The sequence below is a fragment of the Lontra canadensis genome, unplaced genomic scaffold (genome assembly GCF_010015895.1).
Source record: "Lontra canadensis isolate GAN:19392208 unplaced genomic scaffold, GSC_riverotter_1.0 scaffold29, whole genome shotgun sequence".
In the NCBI taxonomy this organism is placed as follows: domain Eukaryota; kingdom Metazoa; phylum Chordata; class Mammalia; order Carnivora; family Mustelidae; genus Lontra; species Lontra canadensis.
This window is the reverse complement of record NW_022631023.1, coordinates 7,288,737-7,310,587: the sequence shown is the minus strand read 5'-3', so window position 1 is coordinate 7,310,587 and position 21,851 is coordinate 7,288,737. Positions and strand designations below refer to the sequence as shown.

General features: G+C 43.3%; 1 protein-coding gene and 1 pseudogene across 3 annotated transcripts in view; both read right to left on the bottom strand.

The window, feature by feature from the left end:
- The window catches only part of KCNJ6 (potassium inwardly rectifying channel subfamily J member 6), a 263,591-nt gene that overhangs the window by 113,924 nt on the left and 127,816 nt on the right, over positions 1–21,851 (bottom strand). The gene's annotated exons all lie outside the window — the stretch shown is intronic.
- On the bottom strand, positions 4,193–4,389 carry LOC116872426 (annotated as a pseudogene).

Below are 21,851 nucleotides of genomic sequence, written 5' to 3'. Positions count from 1 at the left end.
GGAATTTTCCAAAGTGTCTGGAGAGCACATGGACTGGTGTCATCCATCCTGAGGATCAGAGCCTTTTGGCCCCACCTGGCCTGCACTGCTCCCTGTAGGAGGGGCCCTGCAGACCTCTTCTCCCGCCCCCAGGACTTGAAGGCAGGGGTGGAGCTTGATGGATGCAATGGAACTGTCGTTATGTGGTAAGATGATTCTCATTTGAACAGCTACCCCTCTTACATCCTTCTGTCCTGCTTCCCACTCCTCATCCCAGGAGGGCTGTGGAGCCCATCCTGGCCCTGCTGGCTCTCTGTGTGGCTAGGGTGTGCCAGCAGGGTGGGTGGCTCTGTGTGACATAAGGTCCTTGCCAGGCCCACTTCTGGGTCCTTCTTTGTCTTCCTCACTTCACTGCATCTCGGTCCCAACTGAGGGGATGGTGGAGCCCGAAGTACTGAGCAGCCCCATGGACTAAGCCTTAGTGCAAGGAGGCTGCTTGAGCCCCCTGATCCAGCCCCTGGGGCCCTCTGCTGCAGGAGGGAGTGGCCCCTGGGCATGGGGGCTGGGTATTGGTGTGAGCTGCCACCTGCCGCCCTTACTTTCCGTGTTACCTGTTGTCTTGTAGAAATGAGTAGAAAAGCAGTTGGCTTGAAGGGACTTTCTCCTCCCGAAGTAATAGGGTGAGAACATGGATCCGCGTAAGCCATTAGCAGAGTATCTGGGAAGCACAGCAGATGAGGGAGGGAGCAAAGGAGCAGGGAGCCGTTAGCCTGGCATGTTCTGAAGAAAATATTGAAGGAATGTGTTACTTTTTGATGGGACTCCCCCAAATGAATTTCCAGGCAGTCTGCTGGCCGGTTGTGTTTTTAAGGGGGGAATATGTGCTTGGTCACTGAGTGATCTCCGCCTTTGAAAGAGTTTTCAGAACATGCCTTAACTGAGGCAGATCATGCAAACAAACCCAAAACTCCACTCCAAAGTGCAGGTCTAGAGGCACCACAAATATCTCACTCCCAGACTGTACCTTCTCACAGGAAGAAGCAGTCCTGGCTATCCTGGCTTGGAGGGCTGATATAAATATTCAGGAATTTCTATGAGCTTGTTGTCAAACATAGTCATTGTTAAAGATTAAATTATGTGAGCTTACAATTAAATTAATTAAATTAAAGGCAAATGTAATCAACCCTAAAAACTCATCACCTTCCTACTTCTTTTCCATGTCTGTCTTCTTGAGGTTATTTACCTCTCTGGCATCTGCATGGTAAAAACACTGCATTTTGACGTGCCACTGCACATCTTTTCCCAAGGCTGACGTCACTTTGATGGCTGGAAACTGGTCAGAGTGGGAGTTTTTATTTATAACATGGAATTTGTCAAACATGATCACTCAAGGTTTGATTGATTGTTTTGTTTATCGTCAAGATAAGTGATTTTGAAGTAGGGGCAGTTTTAGCCCTAGGGACATTTGACAAAGTCTGGAGATACTTCAGATGGTCACGAATGGGTTTGGTGGCAGTGGGACTGGCATCTAGTGAGTGGAGGCCAGGGGTGCCGTGAAACATTCCATATGCTCAGGACAAGCCCACAGCAAAGAACAATCCAATTCTCTTGTCTGAAATGTCAAGTGTGAAGTTGAGAAATCCTGGTCTGCATTTAAGGCAACAATTAGTAATGTGGGTTATACTTATAAGTATGACATGTCCTTACCCATTCCATTGTGAATACCACAAAGAAACTGAGGAAATGCTCTTTCAGTACAGAAAACTATGCCTCAATTCAGCAAAGAAGTTGCTCAAGACGTTGATGAATGAGTGGCAGGCTGACATGCGTCTTCAGCTTCTTCGTTTCACTAAATGAAGATCTCAACCAATATTCATGTTGGATCTATATGTGTTTGTCAGTTGCAGCCCTAGGTTGGCTGCAGAAGCAGGAGTCCAGCAAAAATTTAAAAACAATTCTGTAAGAATCAGTTGGCTTTGGGGCATTTATGATAAAAATTACTATGTATATTATTAATCATAAATTATGTCTATACCTCTTTTAGTTCAGCAAGATTTCTAATAAACATATGCACGTGTGTGTATGCGCGTACATTCTTTTTCCTAAAGAGCCTGTTGATAAACGTTTACCAACACACCATTGTTTAGAAGCTGCAAAGTTATCTGATGTTAAATGTAACACCCTCATTCTGTGTCCTACACAGTATGTTCAAGAGTCTTATCTCTAGAGATAGCACAGCATAGTTCTGGGAAGCTATTTTCTGAGAGGGATTGGGATAGAGATGAATGCAAATGTGTGCATGGCTGGTCTCATGGGTGGGTGGACTGGGTTGCCTCTCTTGCAGTGTGGTTTGGCCACACTGGAAGCCAGCCTACCTCTCCTTAAATATCTGCTCCAGGGGCCTGTCTCCAGTGTTTTACACAGGACTTTTTGGAGACAGATGGGTTGTCACTAGGCACAGGGGCAGAAGACATGGGGGTGGGTAACACAGTACCTGTCTGGAGTTTTGACAGGATTTTGTTCATATATTTAACCTATTAGATCCCATTGTAGTCCATGTGGAGTAAAAGCCAGAGGAAAAACAAGCAGGAATAGTAAGCTTTGGTAGCAAAAACAGGATGGGAAGCCCTGGGTAGGAAGGGGTGTTGTGACAAGATCCCACGCAGTGGAAACATCCAAAGGGCACATAGCTTTGAGAGAATTTGAGGAGGGCTCCCAACAAAGGGAAGGGGCATGCTTTACTTGCCTGTCTGTTGCATGAAAGGAAATGAAGATAGAATCTAGAAAAACAGGACTCAAGTCTTTTGAGGTCAACCTCACTATTCTGAGGGTCTCCCTGCCCCCTATATACCATATCTTAGTGCTGGGTATTCTGTGTACGGGATCAGAATAATTCCGAACATCATATCTGATAGCTTTCAGAATTGTGCACACATTTTTTGTTCAGGTGGGTAAGAAAGCGATACAGGTGGCCTCATTCCCACCCTAGAAGTCCTAGGTATGTGTCCTCATTTGTTTCCAGATTGGCTTTCAAATCTACTAATGACAACACATTTTGGGGTAGAAGTGTCAAACAGAGAGTAGGATTGTGGTATGCAAAAGACCCTTGAACCCTCTAGCTAAAATTCCACTGTTCCATGGGAGAGGCTTCCCACACTTGAGTCATGGCTGCCAACCCGCCTCTCACCACCACTTCCTGGCCAGGAGGGGAAGATGGGGAGAGGGCAGGGAAACTAGAAACACAGACAAAAGAGATGGTAGGCTAAAAGATTTTTTTTCCTCTCCCTCCCCAAATCCTGAAGTTGCCTTTAAAAATACTCTGACAAGAATTTGAATTTAAGTTTCCTGTTTCCACTGAAAGTAGTGGATCGATTAGATTTCAAAACCGGTGTTCGTATTTTATACACCAAAGCTTTGAAAATGATCTGTACTTAGAAGGAGACACAGAAGTCTGGAGGTCTGGGAAATCATATGTGAGAACTGAAAACCTTTTTAGAAATGTGGGTTTTCATGCAAATTATATTTCCAAAGGACTTGGGTAAAATTTTTAAATTAAAATATTGTAGGTGGCTGTGTATGGATTTTTTATTTTCAAGCATCTGTATGAGTCATTGCAAGTTGTCTGACTTTTTTGTCTCAGCCATATGTCAGCCTCTTCATCCTTCTTGAGGTGGTTGGTTAGTAAAGTTGATTTTCTGAGGCCACACATACAGGTCACTGTGACACAGCAGTCAGGGACAAGTACTCTGTGACATATCAGTCAGGGATGTCTGCCATGTGACTTGGTAGGGACATCTCTGTGATGTGATGTGATACTCAGGGACGTCTACCGTGTGACACAGCAGTCAGGGACATCTGGGACATTCGGGGAACCCTCTGAGGGATCATGTGCTTTTATTTTGGCTTCTGAATCTGCACAATAATAATAACACTACAGGAAAATGTCTAAGCTAGTTTAGGAGTTATTATACTCGTATCTCTAAAACTTCTGGCAGTTCCTTATTCTTACCAAATTATCAAGTTAAAGAAAGAAGGAAGACGAGAAATGAAAAACTGAGCAACCAAAATAAAGCAGTTGAATTTAAAAGATGGAAGGTGGCGTTGGAGTTACATAATACACAGAATCTTGAGGCTTCTCATTTTCTTGCTGTTTTGTAAAAGGGTAAGAACTGATCTTGATGATATGCTACAGGCACTGTATTATGGATTTGTTACACTTGATTTATTTAATATATATGTGCTTCTTGATGCAGGTATATCTCCAAGAAGCACATGGAATGACAGGCTCAGAGCAGAATGGTCCCAGTGCTTCTAGTATGAAATTGGCTTGGAATTCACACTCAGGACTTTTAGCAATAATCGCGCCTCAGATAAACCTCATTGGCTACGATACTGCCACTGTGCAAAGCTACACACTCAGGACTTTTCTCTATGCTTTGTAGATCCCACTGCCTCTTAGTACAAGATGGATGATGTGGGGAGATGGTAAAACACAACTGTATGGAAAGGCCACTTATCTTCTGAGTTGGTGTGGAAACATGTTTTGGGGAAGCCCAGCTATTTGAAGGTAGAGGTTTACCTGAGCACAGGTAAACAGCAATCATGAAGAATCAGCCTGTGGATTACATCCCAGGAAGTGACTGTGAGTGTTGCACAGATGGGAACAGATTTAACTCCATCCAGGTGAAGGGCACTGTTCAGCTCTTCGTCTCCTACCTGGTTAGTGCACTTAAGTGTTGTGACCTCCTTTGTGGGAACCTGGGGTTCATTAGGCCCCAACGCAGTGTATGGTTGGCTTGTTCCAAAGTCAAACCAAATGCTGACCAGCTTGACCAACAGGTGGGTGATAGGGTCCCAAAGGGCATGGGGCAGTATGGGGTGGAGTGTGGGCATTAGGCTGAGGCTAAGCTGCGCTCATGTTATGTCGGTTTGGACAGCACTGCATGTAAAAATTGTTTACCCCAAGGGCTCATCCATGTTACAACTGAAAACTGAATTGTCTACTCTTCCTGAAAATGCATGGTTGGGGCAAAAGGTGCTAATGTGTCTATGCCAGCCTCTAGACTTTCCTAGCTGAGGAACTCACGACCTGACTTGGTCTTTTTTTCAAATTTCTTTTTCCAAGTACAATTTTACGTAGAAACTCGATGTTTGTAATAGGTAAAAATCAAGCACCTCTGGATGAGATAGTAGTAAGACCCAGAGCTCTACCGCTCCTTTTCCCCTGAGAAATTGCAGAACTCCAGAGAAAGGAGTTTGAAAATTGCTGCAAGTAGGAAATTGATTGTGAAGAACTGAGTCCTGAGAGCTGGAATGGGGACATATGAGCAGATCCTTACGAAACTGGGAATATCCAACCGCGAAATTCTGCCCAGTCTTCTTTGCTAGTAAAAGAGCCCTCCTGCCACTGTCTGGGAGGTTTGCCCTGCTTTGCTTCTATACTGTGGTTGCCTCAAGACACTGCTGAATGTCTTCAAGACATACCCTGTCATTGATCTAGTCCTAGGCAGAAATTCTGAATTTAGTTTTTTATCTGAGAGCTAGAAAGGACTCCAAAGCCTTGCTGGTTTGTTGAGCTGAAACACAGACTCAAAAGTGGCCTAAACCAAATGAAGTTAAAATGTCATACCTGCCTCAGTACAATGTAGAGGAGGGAAACCAAATGCTTGGATAGATAGGAATGTTCAAGAGGAATTACCACACAAGATCTGTTTATTCAGTCAGGGAGAGTCCATAGGACATTCCCTTCACCGTGAGAATGAGAAATCAGTTGGTGTGGGGAAGCACAACATACCGGAGGAGTTGTGTTCTCACTGTTCTCTGCAGGACAGAAATTACAGTGGTAACTGCTACCACTGAACTGAAATCCTTAAGTGCAGTGAGGATAATTGGATCCCAGGGTGGCAGGGGCCAAGTATGGGTACTTAATTGCAAAATACAAGATGGTCATGGTTACTGTAATGGGCCGGGGAGTCAAAGCAGTGATCATCATATATTCTGACTCACAGAGACCTATGGCACTGTCTGATTGATCATGATGTCTCTGGAAAAAAAATAGATGGATAGTCTATCAAATTCTTACTTGATCTGGATGAGTGGAAGAGTTTTAGGTCAATGAACAGAAATCTAACTGGACTTACCAAAACAGAATCATGGCCCCTGATCAATTCCCAGATTTGGGCCAGTTTATAGACGCAGAACATATGTGTGTGTGTGTGTGTGTGTGTGTGTGTGTGTGTGTGTGTGACAGAGAGAGAGAGAGAGAGAGAGAGAAAGAGAGAGAGAGCGAGAGAGCAGTGGGAGAGGGACAGAAAGAGAGGGAGATAGAATCTTAAGCAGTGTGGGGCTAGATCTCATGACCCTGAAGTCATGACCTGAGCCAAAATCAAGAGCTGGGTGTTTAACTGAGTGAGCCACCCAGGGTCCCCTAGATCCAGAACCTCTTAAATGAAGGGGAGCCAGATCCTCTTAAGGAAGGATCTTAGCATATTGCCAAAGTTTGATACTGTTAATCTTTCTCCCAGTCTTCCCCAGATGGATCCAAAGCCATTCACTGAGGTTATTGTGCATTGGGGAAAGGAAATAAACAGACATTTTAGAGTTTATTTGACACTGGGTCTGAACCAACACTGATGCCAGGAGACTCAAAACATCACCACGGTCCATCAGAGTAGTCTAGTCAGAGTAGGGGCTTATGGATGTCAGGTGGTCAATGTCAGGTCCATCTCACAGTGGGCTCAGTGGGTCCTCAAAACCAACCTGTGGTTATTTCTCCAGTTCTGGAGTGCATATAAATAGATATCACCAGCATCTGGTAGAATCTCCACTTTGGTTCCTTGACCTATGGAGTGAAGGCTATTATGGTAGGCAAGGTCAAATGAAAGTCACTAGAATTGCCTCTACCTACAAAAATAGTAAACAAAAAAAATTGCATTTCTGAAAGGTTTACAAAGATAGTGCCACCATTAAGGACTTGAAAGATGCAGGGTTGTTGATTCTCACCACATTGCCATTTAACTTGCTTATTTGTACAAAAGACAGATGTGTCTTGGGAAATGACAGCAGATCATCACAAGCTCAATCAGATGGTTATTCCAATTGCAGTGGCTGGTCCAGATGCGGTTTTGTTGGTTGAGCAAATTAACATATCCCTTGGTAGCTACTTGTATGCTAGTATGCAGTTACTGATTTGGAAAATGCTTTTTACTTTGTAGTTGTTAATAGAGACCACCAGATACAGCTTGCTTTGAACTAGGCTAGCTGTACGCCTTCACTGTCCTACCTCTGGGCTATATCAACTCTGCAGCCTAATGTTATAACATAGTCTTCAGAGACCTTGATTACCCCTCCCTTTACAGGACATCACGCTGGTTCCTTAAATTGATGATATTGTGCTGATTGGACCTCGTGAGCAAGAAGTAGCAATGATTCTAAACTTGTTGGTAGGACACTTGAATGCCAGAGGTTGGGAAATAACTCCCACAAGAAGTTTAGGGGATTTATACCTTGATGAAATACCTAGGGATTCAGTGGCACAGGGCCTGTTGAGATATCTGTTCTAAGGTGAAAAATGGATGATTGTATCAGGGCCCTCCAACAACAAAAATTAGGCACAATGCTTAGTGGGCCTTTTTAGATTTTGAAAGCAAATAATCCTTATTTGAGGATGCTACTCTGGCCAATTAATTGAGTGACCTGAAAAGCTGCTAGTTTTGAGTGGGACCCAGAACAAGAGAAGGCTCTGCAACAAGTCCAGCCTGCCGTGCAAGCTGCTCTGCCACTTGGGCCATATGATCCAGCAGATCCTATCATGCTTGAAGTGTCAGTGGCAGATAGAGATGCTGTTTGAAACTATTGGCAGTCTTCTATAGTTGAATCACAGTTGAATTCTTACCGTTTTGTAACAAGCCCTGCCATCCTCTGGGATAACTATTTTCCTTCTGAAAAAAGCCTTTTGGTTTACTACTTAGCAGAAACTGAACACTTAACTATGGGACACCAAGTTACTGTGTTAAGTCATGTACACATCATGAATTGGTTATTGTCCAATCTACCAAACCATAAAGTTGGGCATGCACAGTAACGTTCATTCTATTATTAAATGAAGTGATAAATATGAGATGGGCATATATGAGAGTGGTATAAACTCCAATCAGCACACCTGATTGTTGTCCTGGAAGGAGAAATGGCCAGAGGTATGAGGTTATACAGATTCAGGAACTGTGACAAATAGTGTGGCTGCATAGTCAGGGACTTGGAAAGAACATGATTAGAAAATTGGTGACAGGGAGGTCGGGGAAGAGGTATGTGATAGATCTCTTTGAATGAGCAAAGGATGTGGAGTTGTTTGTATTCCATGCAAATATTCACCAAATGTGGCCTCAGCAGAGGAAGACCCTAATAATCAAGTAGGTAGGATGATCTGTTCTGTGGATGTCAAGCAGCTTCTTTCCCCAGTTCTCCTGTCATTGCCACAAACGAAGAGGCCATGGTGATTGGGATGGAGGTTATGCATGAGTCAGAAACTCACCAGGCCAACCTGCCTATGGCCACTGCTGAGTGTCCAATCTTTGAGAAGCAGATTGCAACATGGCACCATTTCATGGGGGGTGATCAGTCTTCTCTCTGGGGGCAGATTGATTACATTGGACGGAAGGGGCAGGCAGCACTTTGCCTTTACAGGAATAGATATTTAGTCTGGATTTGCCTTCCCTATGCGCAACGCTTCTGCCAAAGCTGGAACTCATGGATTTAGAGAATGGCTCTCCCACCATCATGGTATTCCACACAGCATTGTTTCTGATCAAGGAATTCACTTCACAGCAAATGAAAAATGGTAATGGGCCCATGCTCATGGAATCACTAATTTTACCATTTTCCCCTATCATCCTGAAGTATCTGGCCTGACAAAATGGTAGAATGGCCTTTTCTTAAAAATATTAAATTTAAAATAAAAAAAGGTTTTTGAATGACCTTCTAAAGATTCAGTTAAAACACTAGCTAGATACCTTGTACTCTAAGATGCAGTACATGCTCTAAATCAGTGTCTTTAGTGTGATTAAAGTCGATAAACTACAAAACCCAATACTTGCAGTACTGATAAGGATCTAGACTCTTTATGAATGAAGATTTGGGTCACCCTGCTCAGCAAAGATGGTGGTCTCTTAGATATATCAACATGACTAAATGATGGTCCCCAGTTTTCATTCAAACCCTTATCTCAAAGTTGCTATGAAGGTATTTTGTAGATATGATTACAGTTCATAATCAGCTAACTTTAAGACCATCCTAGATATTCTGGTTGTGTGACCAACTGCAGAAATGAGGACTTGTAATAGTTAAGGGTATTTCTTCCTAATATTTTAATGACTATATGTATGTATATACAACACAAATATTTTCCCTTTTTTCTCCTCTTATCCTCTAACATAAGAAGTATTAATTGTAGTTAACTTTCTATCTCAGCATTTAAGGCACAGAATATCAAAAAACCACTGAATATTATGCAGGGCTTTGCACCCTTTTCTGGGGAAAAGGTAAATATGTTTTTGGTTGTATGCAGGATATGTGTGTCCAATTAAGTGGAAATGAGATTGTTGTGTCTTTATTTAGAAATCAAGTATGGTTGAAGGAGACATGTATGACTGCCAAGTTGACAAGGAGTGGACAGTGGGGATCTTTGAGGTATATCAACATGGCTAAGCTACAGTCTCCAGTTATTCACTCACATATTAATCTGACATTGTTGTGAAGGTATTTTTTTTTTAGATATTATTCAATTTCATAATTACTTGACTTTAAGTAAAGGATTATGTGGGACTGACTCAGTTGTAAATCCTTTTTTAAATTATTTTTTATTATGTTATGTTAGTCACCATACAATACATTTTTAGTTCTTGATGTAGAGTTCCAAGATTCATTGTTTACGTATAACACCCTGTGCTCCATGCAATACGTGCCCTCCTTAATACCCATCCCCCCACCACCCTCCCCTCTAAAACCCTCAGTTTGTTTCCCAGAGTCCACAGTCTCTCATGTAAATCCTTAAAAGCAGGGCTGAAATTTCCCTCAGAGAAGAAGACTCTGCCTGTGCTCAAGTTCTACGTTGCTCGTTCATTTGTTCCTCCCTCCCTTCCTCTCTCCCTCCCACCTTCCTCCCTCTCTTCCCTCCCTCCCTCTATCTCTCCTTCTTTCTTCTGTTCATTCATTCATTCATCCATTCATTCATTTGTTCATTCGTTCCTTCCTTCTTTCTTTCCAGTGTAGCTGACACACAATGTTACGTTAATTTCAGGTTTACACCATAGTGATTCCACCACTCTATACTCTATACTCTATGCTCTGTTCACCACAAGTGCTACCTTGCTGTTACCAACAGCTTTCCCTACCCATTTCAGATTTGCCTCAACAATTACACAAACCAATTCTTTGTAGTGTGTTTTAATATATGTCTTCTACTCATTCTGCTTCTCTGGCAAACTTGGACTGATACACTTGCTCTAACCTTCTCGTAGGAGCGTGGATGGCTATTTGCTCATCAGTTTCAGAAGCGGGAACAGAAGCATTGCTAGATCCAAGGAGATTTTGCAGATGGTTAGTTCTTATATACAGTAAATAATGTAATGATCACCTCATTTATAGTGAATGTTTTTTGGTTGAGGTAGGTAGAGTTCTATGTGCATCACCTTAAACTTTCCAAATTATGCTTTTCGGGGAAAAAAAGGCAGGGGTTTCTCTGGGCAGGTATGTTTATGAAATGATTTTAGAGAGCTGTGTCTGTTTCAGGATTTCTCATAGCCTTTACAATGCTTCTGGGCACAAAGGTCCAAAAGGGACATAATACGAGGTGTTTACTAATTTTATTTGAATATGCAACATTTTTCCCCTCCAGGTATTGTAACACTAGAATTTCATGAGAGATATTTTAAGAAACATTTATTCATATGTCTATGGTCCATAAATAACATTCTGAATGGGAAGAATCTTGTCATATTAGATTGCCTTTTACTTGACTCATGGTAATAAAATGTCCCTACTTTGTAAGACATTTTATCATAAAAACAAAGAATCAAAAATGAAAGAGTGTTTTAAAATTATAGGTGAGAGGAGTTTTCGTATGCTAATCTCAAAAGGATGCCCAGTGGAAACACAGTGTTATGAGAGAATTTATCATTAGTTGCACATATTACTATGTTTATACCTAGTTGGTGAAGTGGAAATCTTCTGGTTTGTATTCTTAGGATTTCTTGATAGAAACACACACACACATGTGCACATGACTTGCACGTGTGTTTACATACATATTTTACAGTAGAAATTCAACCAATTTATAGGTTACAACAGATGGAAGTCACCTGTTGTTTTGGTTTTCAGGCACTTAATATTTATTTTAAAATCATCATACTCAGAAACTGTACTCTATGATTTTTCTAACAGTGAAAAAAAAAGAGAAAGTAAAGCCATGTTGCAGAATTAAATATTCTAAATGGGTTTAATTTTAAAAGACAAAATTCTAAAGCTTGGGTAGAATATCTCATGATTATGCTGCCACCTTAGTATTTTCCAGTTTTTATCTGTTTAGCATATGTTTCTTTTGCTCTTTACTATCTTCCAGCCAAAAATTTGGGGAAGTTTATTTGGCTTTCTTATCTTTACTTTTTACATCTTTTACTTTACATTCAAAAAATTTTATTTTTCACTAAATCTGATAAAGTACATTTAAAACAGTATAAATATATAATTTACATATTTTGGTAGTATGAAGATCTCTGCCGCCATTTCCTTATGTTATACTATATATGCCATAACCCAGCATTAACTCAATAAGGATACTGTGAAATGATTGCATGTTGTTGGGGAAAAATGATGAGTTTGCTGGAAAGATCTTTTTCATCCATAATACATTAGCAAATTCATAATCAGCAAGAAAACCTATCTTTTTCTGTGCCCAACTATTGCTCTAACAAATGTTGTAGCCCCTCTAGGGCAGTCTCAGGGCCTTATGGATTTCTGTATCCCTGGGATGTTGTAACGACTGTAGGCAGTAGGAGCCAAGTAACTGCCTGCGGGTGATGATCCCTGTTTGTTGTTTTTCTTCAGCTCAGGTTGGGTAGGTGGGTTGGCTTCCTGGGATGGAAGAGAATTCGGGAGGTGACAGGTGGGCCAGAGAAAGCTGTCCAGGATGTCTGGAGCTTGCTGGGTCCCAGTCAGGGCGCGTCCTGGGCAGTCACTCCCCAAGGTCCTATTTATCTTGGTCTTCCCAATACCAGCATAGCTCCTGGTAAAGAAAATACAGCTGCTATTTTCTCCTCCCAGCGAGTCGGGGTAGAGGCAGGTGTGAAAACACTAAGGCTGTCCAGGCTGTCCTTTATCCTACCCCCTTCACGTACCCACTCTGTGCCCAGGTGACATGGGACAGCACACCCACGTGAAGGTGAGTTCTTTGGAGGGGAGGATGGACTTTCCTTTGGAATTGTGTTTCTGGCGTGGAAACTGGGATTTAACACGTTGTGCACAGAGACCCTACCTCTAGTTCTCTCCAGCCACCCTATGTGGGCACCAAACAGGCCTCCTGCCCGACACCTGCATCAGGGCTAACAGCACTGGGAAACCAGTCCCTCATCATTCTTGGGCTACTTTCTGTAGATCTAGTCTGAGACATCCCCTCCAGCTGTGCTGCCTTTTCCCCTTGGCCATGCTCTCTTTATTTCGTGCCAGACTCCTTACTTTACCTTACCCTCTGGACCCCTCTGTGTCATTCTCTCATTTTCCTAAAAGCTGTTTTTTACCACAACATACCCTGCTCATCAAACCAAACGTATCCCATGTGATGACAATATGACTTATTCATGTCTTATCATTTTTTATCACATACCAGGTAAGAACAGGGATTCTGGAATCAGAAGACTGGGTCTGAAACCTAGCTCTGCCCCTGATAAATGTGTGACCCCAAGCAACTTTCTTAATCCCTCTGGGTCTCAGTTTTCTCATCTGTAAAATGACAATAGAGCTTTTACATTATAGGATTATTTAAGATGTTAAGTAACTGTCTGTGGTGAGTGTTTCAGGAAATAAAAGTAGCTCATAGTTTTACAGGGTTATGTTCTTATTCTCCTAGCAAATGAAGGCCATTGCTGTCTGCCTCTGTCCCTCCCTCCCCCCCTCCCCCCGCTCCCGCTCCCCGTCTGCTCAGTCCTAGCTCTGCTGTCCTTTTCCCAGTGAATAGTTCCCTTTCCCTGCATCCTCTGGCTGATGTAGCTCAGTGTGGACCCAGCGCTCCCATGTTCACCCTTAGGACCGATGTCTGGTCTGTACTACTTTACCTGTGGATAAAGTAGTACAGATAAATTTATTTAATAGGAAGAGTAGTTTCATATAAAGAGTAGTTTCATATAAACCTGTGGATTGTTAGACTTTTTACTTGCATTTTTTCTTCTCGCAGACATGGTTGGTGCTGCAGTCCTGCAGTTAGAGTTAAGCTCATGGTTAGTATCTTTATTGAGAACTAAATACTAAGTATTACACTCAGCTAATTAAAGTGAAGAATTGGCATCTTTTTCTATAAGTTGAATTACATTTTTAAGGATTACCATCAAGTAGGGTTAATGGCCACATACCTGCTGTCACTTTTGGGACTAATATAACCCAAATCTAGCCTATTCACTCAAAGGAAAACAAGCATCTGGTGCTGACTTCTCAGTCTGGCTCTTTTGTCAGGGGTCCTGGAATCCGCTGATAGAAAGAGATGCTTTATGTGTGCTTGGGAAGGAATCTTCACCTTCACAGAAGAAAGGAAAACAAAGGGTCGCCCTGGTTGGGACTGGAACGCCAGCCTAGTGATACAGAGCTGCACACCGGGAGTGGGCTGTACTCTGTCAGGAGCCCAGCGTGTGTCTACTCTTTGCCAGGCAGAGACCCAGGAATGACTTCCCATTGTGGAGCACAGGAAAATGTTCCTGATGTCCTTAACCATCAGTTTGGTGGCAGCTGTTTGAAAAGAAGAGGGGGAAATCTGACCCAAAGCGTCAAGGCCACTCACCTTTTTCCATGCTAGAAAAGAACTGGGGTATGATCTTGTCTTCAGTCAGGGCTTGCTTGAGTGAGGATCCCCAAAGGAAGACCTTGTTCCTCCCACCTATCACTATTTTGTTTCTTCAATGTCTTGAGTTTCTATATACCTGAATTTCAGTCTCCTCTGTTTCTGGGACTGTTGCACATACCCGTCTAACCGAACTACCTCTTCCTGGAGAACAGTCCCTTCTAGAGAATAGGGAAATACAGCATATCACAATTCTGAATGTGTTTCTCTCTTTCTTTTTGTATTTTTCCCATTTTATAGAATGAGCTTGTGTTAGTTTTACGGGGGAGCAGTACGTTATATACATAAAAGGCAGTAACACCATTGCTTCCGCTCATTAGTTCTTGCTTTTGAATCGACTTTAGAACTCTGTGCTCATGAAACTACTCTTCCTATTAAATCCTTCCCAAACTGTTTGGTGACTCTTTTAGGCCTCTGGACTCTGGCCCCTTCCCACCATCTTTCTTTTTATTCTTCACACCTTCTGTTTGAATCACGACAATATCTATCTCCCGTATTCCACTGCCTCCTGGTATACATGCAGTGAGTGTTCTTCTGCTTGGCCCTGCCTGTTTCTGGCTCCCTTGCTGGCCCAGGCCCATCCTCCCTTCTGCTTCTGTAAATCCGACCTGTCTGCCAAAGTTCATCTCTGATTCACGACACTTTCTTGAACCACCCGGGTCCATCTAGACACAGCTGTCTCTTCTCCGAATTGTCACTGACCTTATTATCTACAATAATTATATGCTCGTAGTAATATTGCCTTGCATTTGGACAGCTCTTTGCAGTTTTCAAAGCATGTTCACACCCATTATTTAATCCTAGGGCTGGAATTAGGGTGAGGACAGTGAGAGGCGGATTTTTAGGGTCATGCGAGTGCTGGGTTGGAGTCTGCCTTTATTTAAAATGTTGATACTTTGTTCACCATGGATTTTTTGGGGGCATTCATTTTCATTTTTAAACCTATTGGCTCAAGATGGTATTTGTCTTGATTCCTGAGTTTTTGGTGCCCTCTTGAACTTTGCCCTCGAGGCAAGCACCTCACCTGCTAGGGTGCTGGTCCTACCCCTAGTCACCGAGTCTTTTAACAGCCCTGTAAAGGGTGTCTAGGGTACCATGGGCCCGTTTCACACAGAACCAACTCCTCTCTCACACGTGAGTCCTAGCTTTGTGGGTGCAGCTTTGTGGGGGGCAAGTGATACTCTTCCAGTCCTTTTGGGTCAGCATCTTGAGGTATCTGTTGACAAGTTTAGTTCAAGGTGCAGCAGTAGGACTGGGAGAAGCTGGCTGTTGGCCATGTGGGGACCATGAACTTGTGCAAAGCCCAGTCCTTGCCCTTGTGCCTGCCTGTAGACCCCACTGCACACACAGGGAGGGAATTTTCTCTGCTTCAAAGGTTTAGCACTCATTTGACAGAACGGTCATGGAGGATGTCTGGGAGAGAGGGATTTGACTCAAGAAAACACAGTCAAGGGTCCCGAGGGAACTCAGAGATTGCTTGGGTCCCTGGAGCTTCTGTGTCAAGCAAGCAGGAACAAGCTTAAAAAGAGGCTAATATTTCCATAAAAGAACATAAACTATTGATTCTGGAACAGCTTTAACCTTTGAAGGTTTGCCTACACAGTCATGTGGCACTGAGAAGAACTTTCTAGAGCCACAAATAAAAGTGTATATACTTAAAGGCACCAACTCTTTTCTTTTTTTTAAGATTTATTCACTTACTTGGGAGAGAGACTGAACACAAGTGGGCGGTGGGAAGGAATGGCAGAGAGGGACAAGGGATGCTCAACCACCTCCACCCAGGTGCCCCCAAAGCATCTATTTATTTATTTTTAACTTTTAATTTTTAAAAATTTGAATTCCATTAGCAATATATAGTACACCCATTGCTCATCACATTACGTGGCCTCCTTAATGCCCATCCCCCAGTCACCATATCCCCCACCCCCTCTCTTTTGTAACCCTCAGTTTGTTTCCCAGAGTCCAGAGTCTCTCCTGGTATGTCTCCCTCTCTGATTTCTTCCCATTCAGTTTTCCTTCCCTTTCTCTCTGGTCCTCTGTGCTATTCCTTATGTTCCACATATGAGTGAAACCATATGATACTTGCCTTTCCCTGACTGACTTATCTCACTTAGTATAAGCCCCTTCAGTTGCATCCATGTCGATGCAAATGGTGGGTGTTCATTCTTTCTGATGTCCGAGTAATGTTCCATTGTATATATGAACCACCTCTTCTTTATCCATCCAAAGCATCTGCTCTTGAAATACAAATGTAACAGTGTGTGGTATGTGACTTTAGAATGTGGTTCTGTTGGATTTGGTGCAGTTCAGGTTGGCTGATGGCTGGGCTCTTATCCTACCAGGTTGTGTCATCTCACTGCACGTGTGTGTGTATGTGTGTGTGTGTGTTGGGGGAGCTAGGGAGAGGGTAAGCGCGTCCCTGACTGTTGGCTCTTCCTTTGTTAGTGGAGTCATTCTGCCTGTTTTAGGATTAGAGACAGAGCATGGACCAGGATTATTACCTTGAGAGAATAAGATAAAGAAGGCATGTGAGCATTATTCAGCAATAAAAAGAAATGAGCCATCAAGCCATGAAGAGACATGGGGAACCTAAACTGCATATTACTAAGTTTGAAAAGGCTACATTCTGTGTGATTCCAACTCTGTGACATGCTGGAAAAGGCAAATCTATGGAGACAGTGAAAAGATCAGTTGTTGCCAGGGGCTAAGGGGAGGGAGAGAGGAACAGGCAGAGCCCAGAGGATTTTTAGGGCAGTGAGAATATTCTGTGTGATATGGTGGTGGTGGGCACGTCATTACACATTTGTGTAACCTCATAGGATGTACAGCACAAAGGGGGAATCCTGATGTAAACTATGGACTTCAGTTGATAATAATGTACCAATATTGGCTCATCAACAGTGTTACAGTTTTTTTTTTTTTTTTTTTTTTTTTTTTTTAAGAGCGAGGAAGGGAATGAGGCAGAGGGAGAGGGACAGAGAATCATTAAGCAAACTCCCTGTTAAGCAGGGAGCCTGACATGGGGCTTGATCCCAGGACCCTGAGATCATGACTTGAGCTGAAATCAAGAGTTGAAAGCTTAACTGACTGAGCCACCCAGGTGCCCCATTGTTAAAACTGTTAACAAAATATGCTACACCGAGGCAAGGTGTTAGCAGGGAAACTGTGGTAGGGAGCAAGGTGATAAAAAGGAATTCTGTACTTTTTGCTCAGTTTTTCTGTGGATCTAAAACTGTTCTAAAATAATAAGGTATATTGATTGATTAAAAAGAACAAGAGAGACCGAAAGGAAGTAAGAAAGGATGAAAGAGGTAAGTCTGTCTCACCTTCCAACAAAGGCCTTAGTTAAGAAGTGACTTAGGGAGGGACAGTCACTTGGGGGCTGGTTGGGGCATGGTTCCTTCATGCACTGGTCTGTCACACAAGACAACCAGGCTCAGAACAGCCCAATTTTTTCCAAGCCAGCAACCCTGCATTTAGTCAGATGGAGTGTCTGAGATTGTGGATGGTGATGGAAGCTTCTTGACATGGCAGATGTTCTCCTGGGGATGTCAAGTTTGAGCCCCCTCTTTTGCAGAGTATCTGAGCTGTCTTGATTATGTGACAAATATTTTCACGCACAAGCATCATCCAGAGGCTGGGTGTGGAGGCAGACAGGGAAGTGTTCTCAGAGCCTGGAAGTGTTAGGTTTAGAAAGAAGGAAAGTGTTTTTACATTCTTGACACAGGAGCCCTGAGAGATCAGAACAGGAATTTACTCACGAGAAGGGGATAACTCATACTTATGGAGGGGCTAATGACGTGCTAATGATGACTGTGGGATGGAACATGATCAGAGTGCCATCCACCAAAGTTTTCCATGACCCAGGCATCAGTCTAAGCCCTTTATAAGCACAAACTTACTTAATTATGGTAGCAACAGGGGTGAAGTCTGCTGTTACCCCAATGTACAGATTGGAAAACTGATACTAGAAAGATTAGTCACTTGCATATGATTGAATAATAAGATGCAGAACAGAATTCAAATCCAGTCTTCCAGCTCAAGACTCTGTGGACTTTGCCCAACGACGTGGCCTGTGATTAGGCCCTGCTAACAGGTGACAATTGTGAGCCTAGCCCTGCCCAGCCAGCCGCAGTGGAGAGCAGATGGTTTCTGTCTGGAAACACCCACCTACAGGATACCTAATGCAAACACTCACCCTGCTGTAATTGGAATAGTGCCTCCTAAAGATGTATATGTCTTAACCCCCAGAACCGTGAGTACCTGATCTTGCTTGGCAAAAGGGACTTTGCCTTTAATTAAGTTAAGGACCTTGAGATGGGGAGATTATCTTGAATTATCTGGGTGGGCCTAGTGTAATCAGAAAGGTCAGTGAGGAAGAGGGTCAAAGTCAGAGAGAGGAAAAGAAGTCAGAATGCAGCAAGGCCATAGGCCATGCAATGTGGATAGCCTCTACAAACCAGAAGAGATGAGGAGAAGGATTTTCCCTGAGAGCCCCCAGAAGGAACCAGCCTTGTTGACACCTTGATTTGAGGAGTTCTGACCTTCAGAACTCTAAGAGACTAAATCTGTGTTGCTTCAAGCCACAGATAATTTGTCACAGGAATGATAGGAAGCTAATATACATACATAATACAGAAGTCCCCCTTTATCTGCAGGGGATACCTTCCAAGACCTCCTGTGAATGTCTGAAATCATGAATAGCTTTGAACCCTATACATACTATGTTTTTTTTTAAGTTATACATTTGGCATAGTAAGAGATTAACAACAATGAATAACAAAATAGAACAATTATAATTACTGTACAAAAAGTTATATAAATGTGGTCTCTTTCTCAAAATATTTTTTAAAAGATTTTATTTATTTGAGAGAGCGAGAGTGAGTGAGAGAGAGAGAGTGAGAGAAGGAACAGGGGTAGGGCAGAAGCAGACTCCCTGCTGAGCAGGCTCAAAATATCTTAGGCATCATACTTGCCCTTCTTGTGATGATAGATGATAAAATGCCTGTATGATGCAATGAAGTGAGGTGAATGACGTAAGCGTGTAACCTAATGTTAGGCTACTATTTACCTCCTGATGACACATCAGAGGGAGGATCATCTACTTCCAGACCGAGACTGACTATGGACAATGGAAAGCTCAGAAAGTGATCCTGGATGGGACTGGAGGAGATTATGCTGAGTGAAATAAGTCAAGCAGAGAGAGTCAGTTATCATATGGTTTCACTTACTTGTGGAGCATAAGGAATAACATGGGGGACATTAGGAGAAGGAAGGGAAAAATGAAGGGGGGCGGGAAATCAGAGGGGGAGATGAACCATGAGAGATTGTGGACTCTGAGAAACAAACTGAGGGTTTCAGAGGGAAGGAGGTGGGGAGATGGGTAAGTCCCATAACAGGTATTAAGGAGGGCACGTATTGCATGGAGCACTGGGTGTGGTGTATAAACAATGAATCTTGGAACACTGCATCAAAAACTAATGATGTATTTTATGGTGACTAACATAACACAATAAAATAAACAAAAGAAAGTGAAATTGTGGACAGGAGAGGCACTATGGTGCACTCGCACACACACACATATACACGTATAGGGCTGTGCTTGCTGACTGACTCTCAGCCCTTTTGCCTTCCTCTCAAGCGCTGGATCCCCAGAGTGGCTGACTTCCATTATGCCCAGGACTTTCCCCTCTGCTTCCCTGAGGGCCCTAATCTGGACCTGGTTTGGGTGATAAATGATATGGTTGTCCCATCTCAACCCACCTCTTGGTTGCCTGCCTATGACTTATGCCCTGAACATTTTAAATTCTAGGTAGCCTCCTCCTGTCACCCAGCAAATCCCAGATACCACCTCCTTGAAACATGGGATCATCCAAAAAAACCTGTCAAGCCCAACATCTTAATTTTTTAGAGGAAGACACTGGGTTCTACAGAAGGACACGGAGGACATGGGGAGATGGAGAGGAGAAGGGAGTTGGGGGAAATTGGAGGGGGAGATGAACCATGCGAGACTGTGGACTTTGAGAAACAAACTGAGGGTTTTGGAGGGGTGGGAGGTGGGCGGTTGGGTGAGCCTGGTGGTGGATATTATGGAAGGTATGTATTGCATGGAGCACTGGGTGTGTTGCACAAACAATGAATTCTGGACACTGAAAAGAAATTAAAAAATAAATAAAAATTAAAAAAAGAAGAGGAAATTGCTCAAGGTCACATGAAGTCAGTGCCAAAGCTGTGCCTTGAGCTCAAGAATCCTGCAGTGATGTTTCTAGGAGAGGAATCTTCCCTAGTGATTGACAGAGCTCAGTGCACACTGAGTGGTTGTTGACCCAACAAGACCCAACAGGGAAGGAGCTTATGCACCAGACAACTAGGTAACCTGCCAGGCCTGACACCTGAGCACTTGGAGTACTTGGTCTCCTGACTGAAGGTATCTTTTCCCTGATCAATAATTTTTGTTACTGTCACGGACTGAACGTTTTTGTCTTCTCTTACTCCCCAATCCATATGTTAAAAGCCCTAACCTCCAGTGTGACTGTATTTGGAGCCTCTGTATTTAAGGCCTCTGAGGAAATACTTAACGTTAAAAGAGGTCATAAGGGTGGGACCTTGATCCTGTAGGGTGACCGTCTTTATAAGAAGAGATACAGAGAGCTCTCTCTCCTGACTCACATGTACCGAGGAGAGCAGATAGCAAGAAGGCAGCTATCTGCAAACCAGGAAGACAGATTGCATCAGAAATGGAATCAGCCAGCACCTTGATCTTGGACTTGATACCTCTAGAACTCTGAGAAAGAAATACCGGTTGTTTAAGCCCCCTGCTGTGGATTTTTGTTGCAGTAGTGTGAGCAGACCAGTACAGCAGCCTCCCTTGGAGTCTGCCTCTACCCAGCCTTTATGCCCTCCATGGATTCCTCCTTTCTTTGCAGCTTTCTCTTGCCATCCCACTCACAATTCTGTTTCCACACATAACTCTTCACCACTGACAAACAGGGCATGGATGTGTCCAAAATGTGGCCTGACCTGCACTGCTCTTGCTGACCGTCAGTGGTTTCCCAGCCCGGAGCCACTGCTCCCAGCTCCACATGTTAAAATCTCACCCCACTGTGAGGACCTGCTGGAAGTCTGTTTTGTCCATGGCCCTTCTTATCCTCAGCCATATCCATCCTCCTGCCTCTGATGCTGGAGAAGTTTGGGCTTCCCAACTGCCATGTGCAGAGGGATGAAGAGGTCCCCCACATTCATGTCTACCTAGAACCCTGGAATGTGATCTTATGGAACTAGGGTCTTTGCAGATATAATTAAGTTAAAGATCTTGAGATGAGGTCATTCTGGATTTAGGGTGAACCCTAAATTGTCCTTATAAGAAGAGGAAGGAACACAGAGACAGAGGGAAGAAGCCGTGTGAGGACAGAAGCAGAGTTTGGAGTGACGTGGTCACAAGCCAAGAATACCGGGAGCCACCAGAGACTGGAAGAGGCAGGGAAGATTGTCCCCTAGAGACTTCAGAGGGAGTATGACCCTGTTAACAACCTGATTTTAGACTTCTGGCTTACAGAATTGTGAGATGATACATTTCTGTTGTTTTCAGCCCCTAAGCTTGTGGTGATTTGTTGCAGCAGCTCCAGGAAGCTAATACCTCATGCATCACAGGTATGTGATTTCACACCTGCCGGTCAGGCTAGGTGCCCCATTCTAGTTAGCACAGAGCTTTCAAACTGTTACATTGTGCTGCATCACAGTAGATGTCCTCTGGTTGCTGTCACTGGTTCTGCTC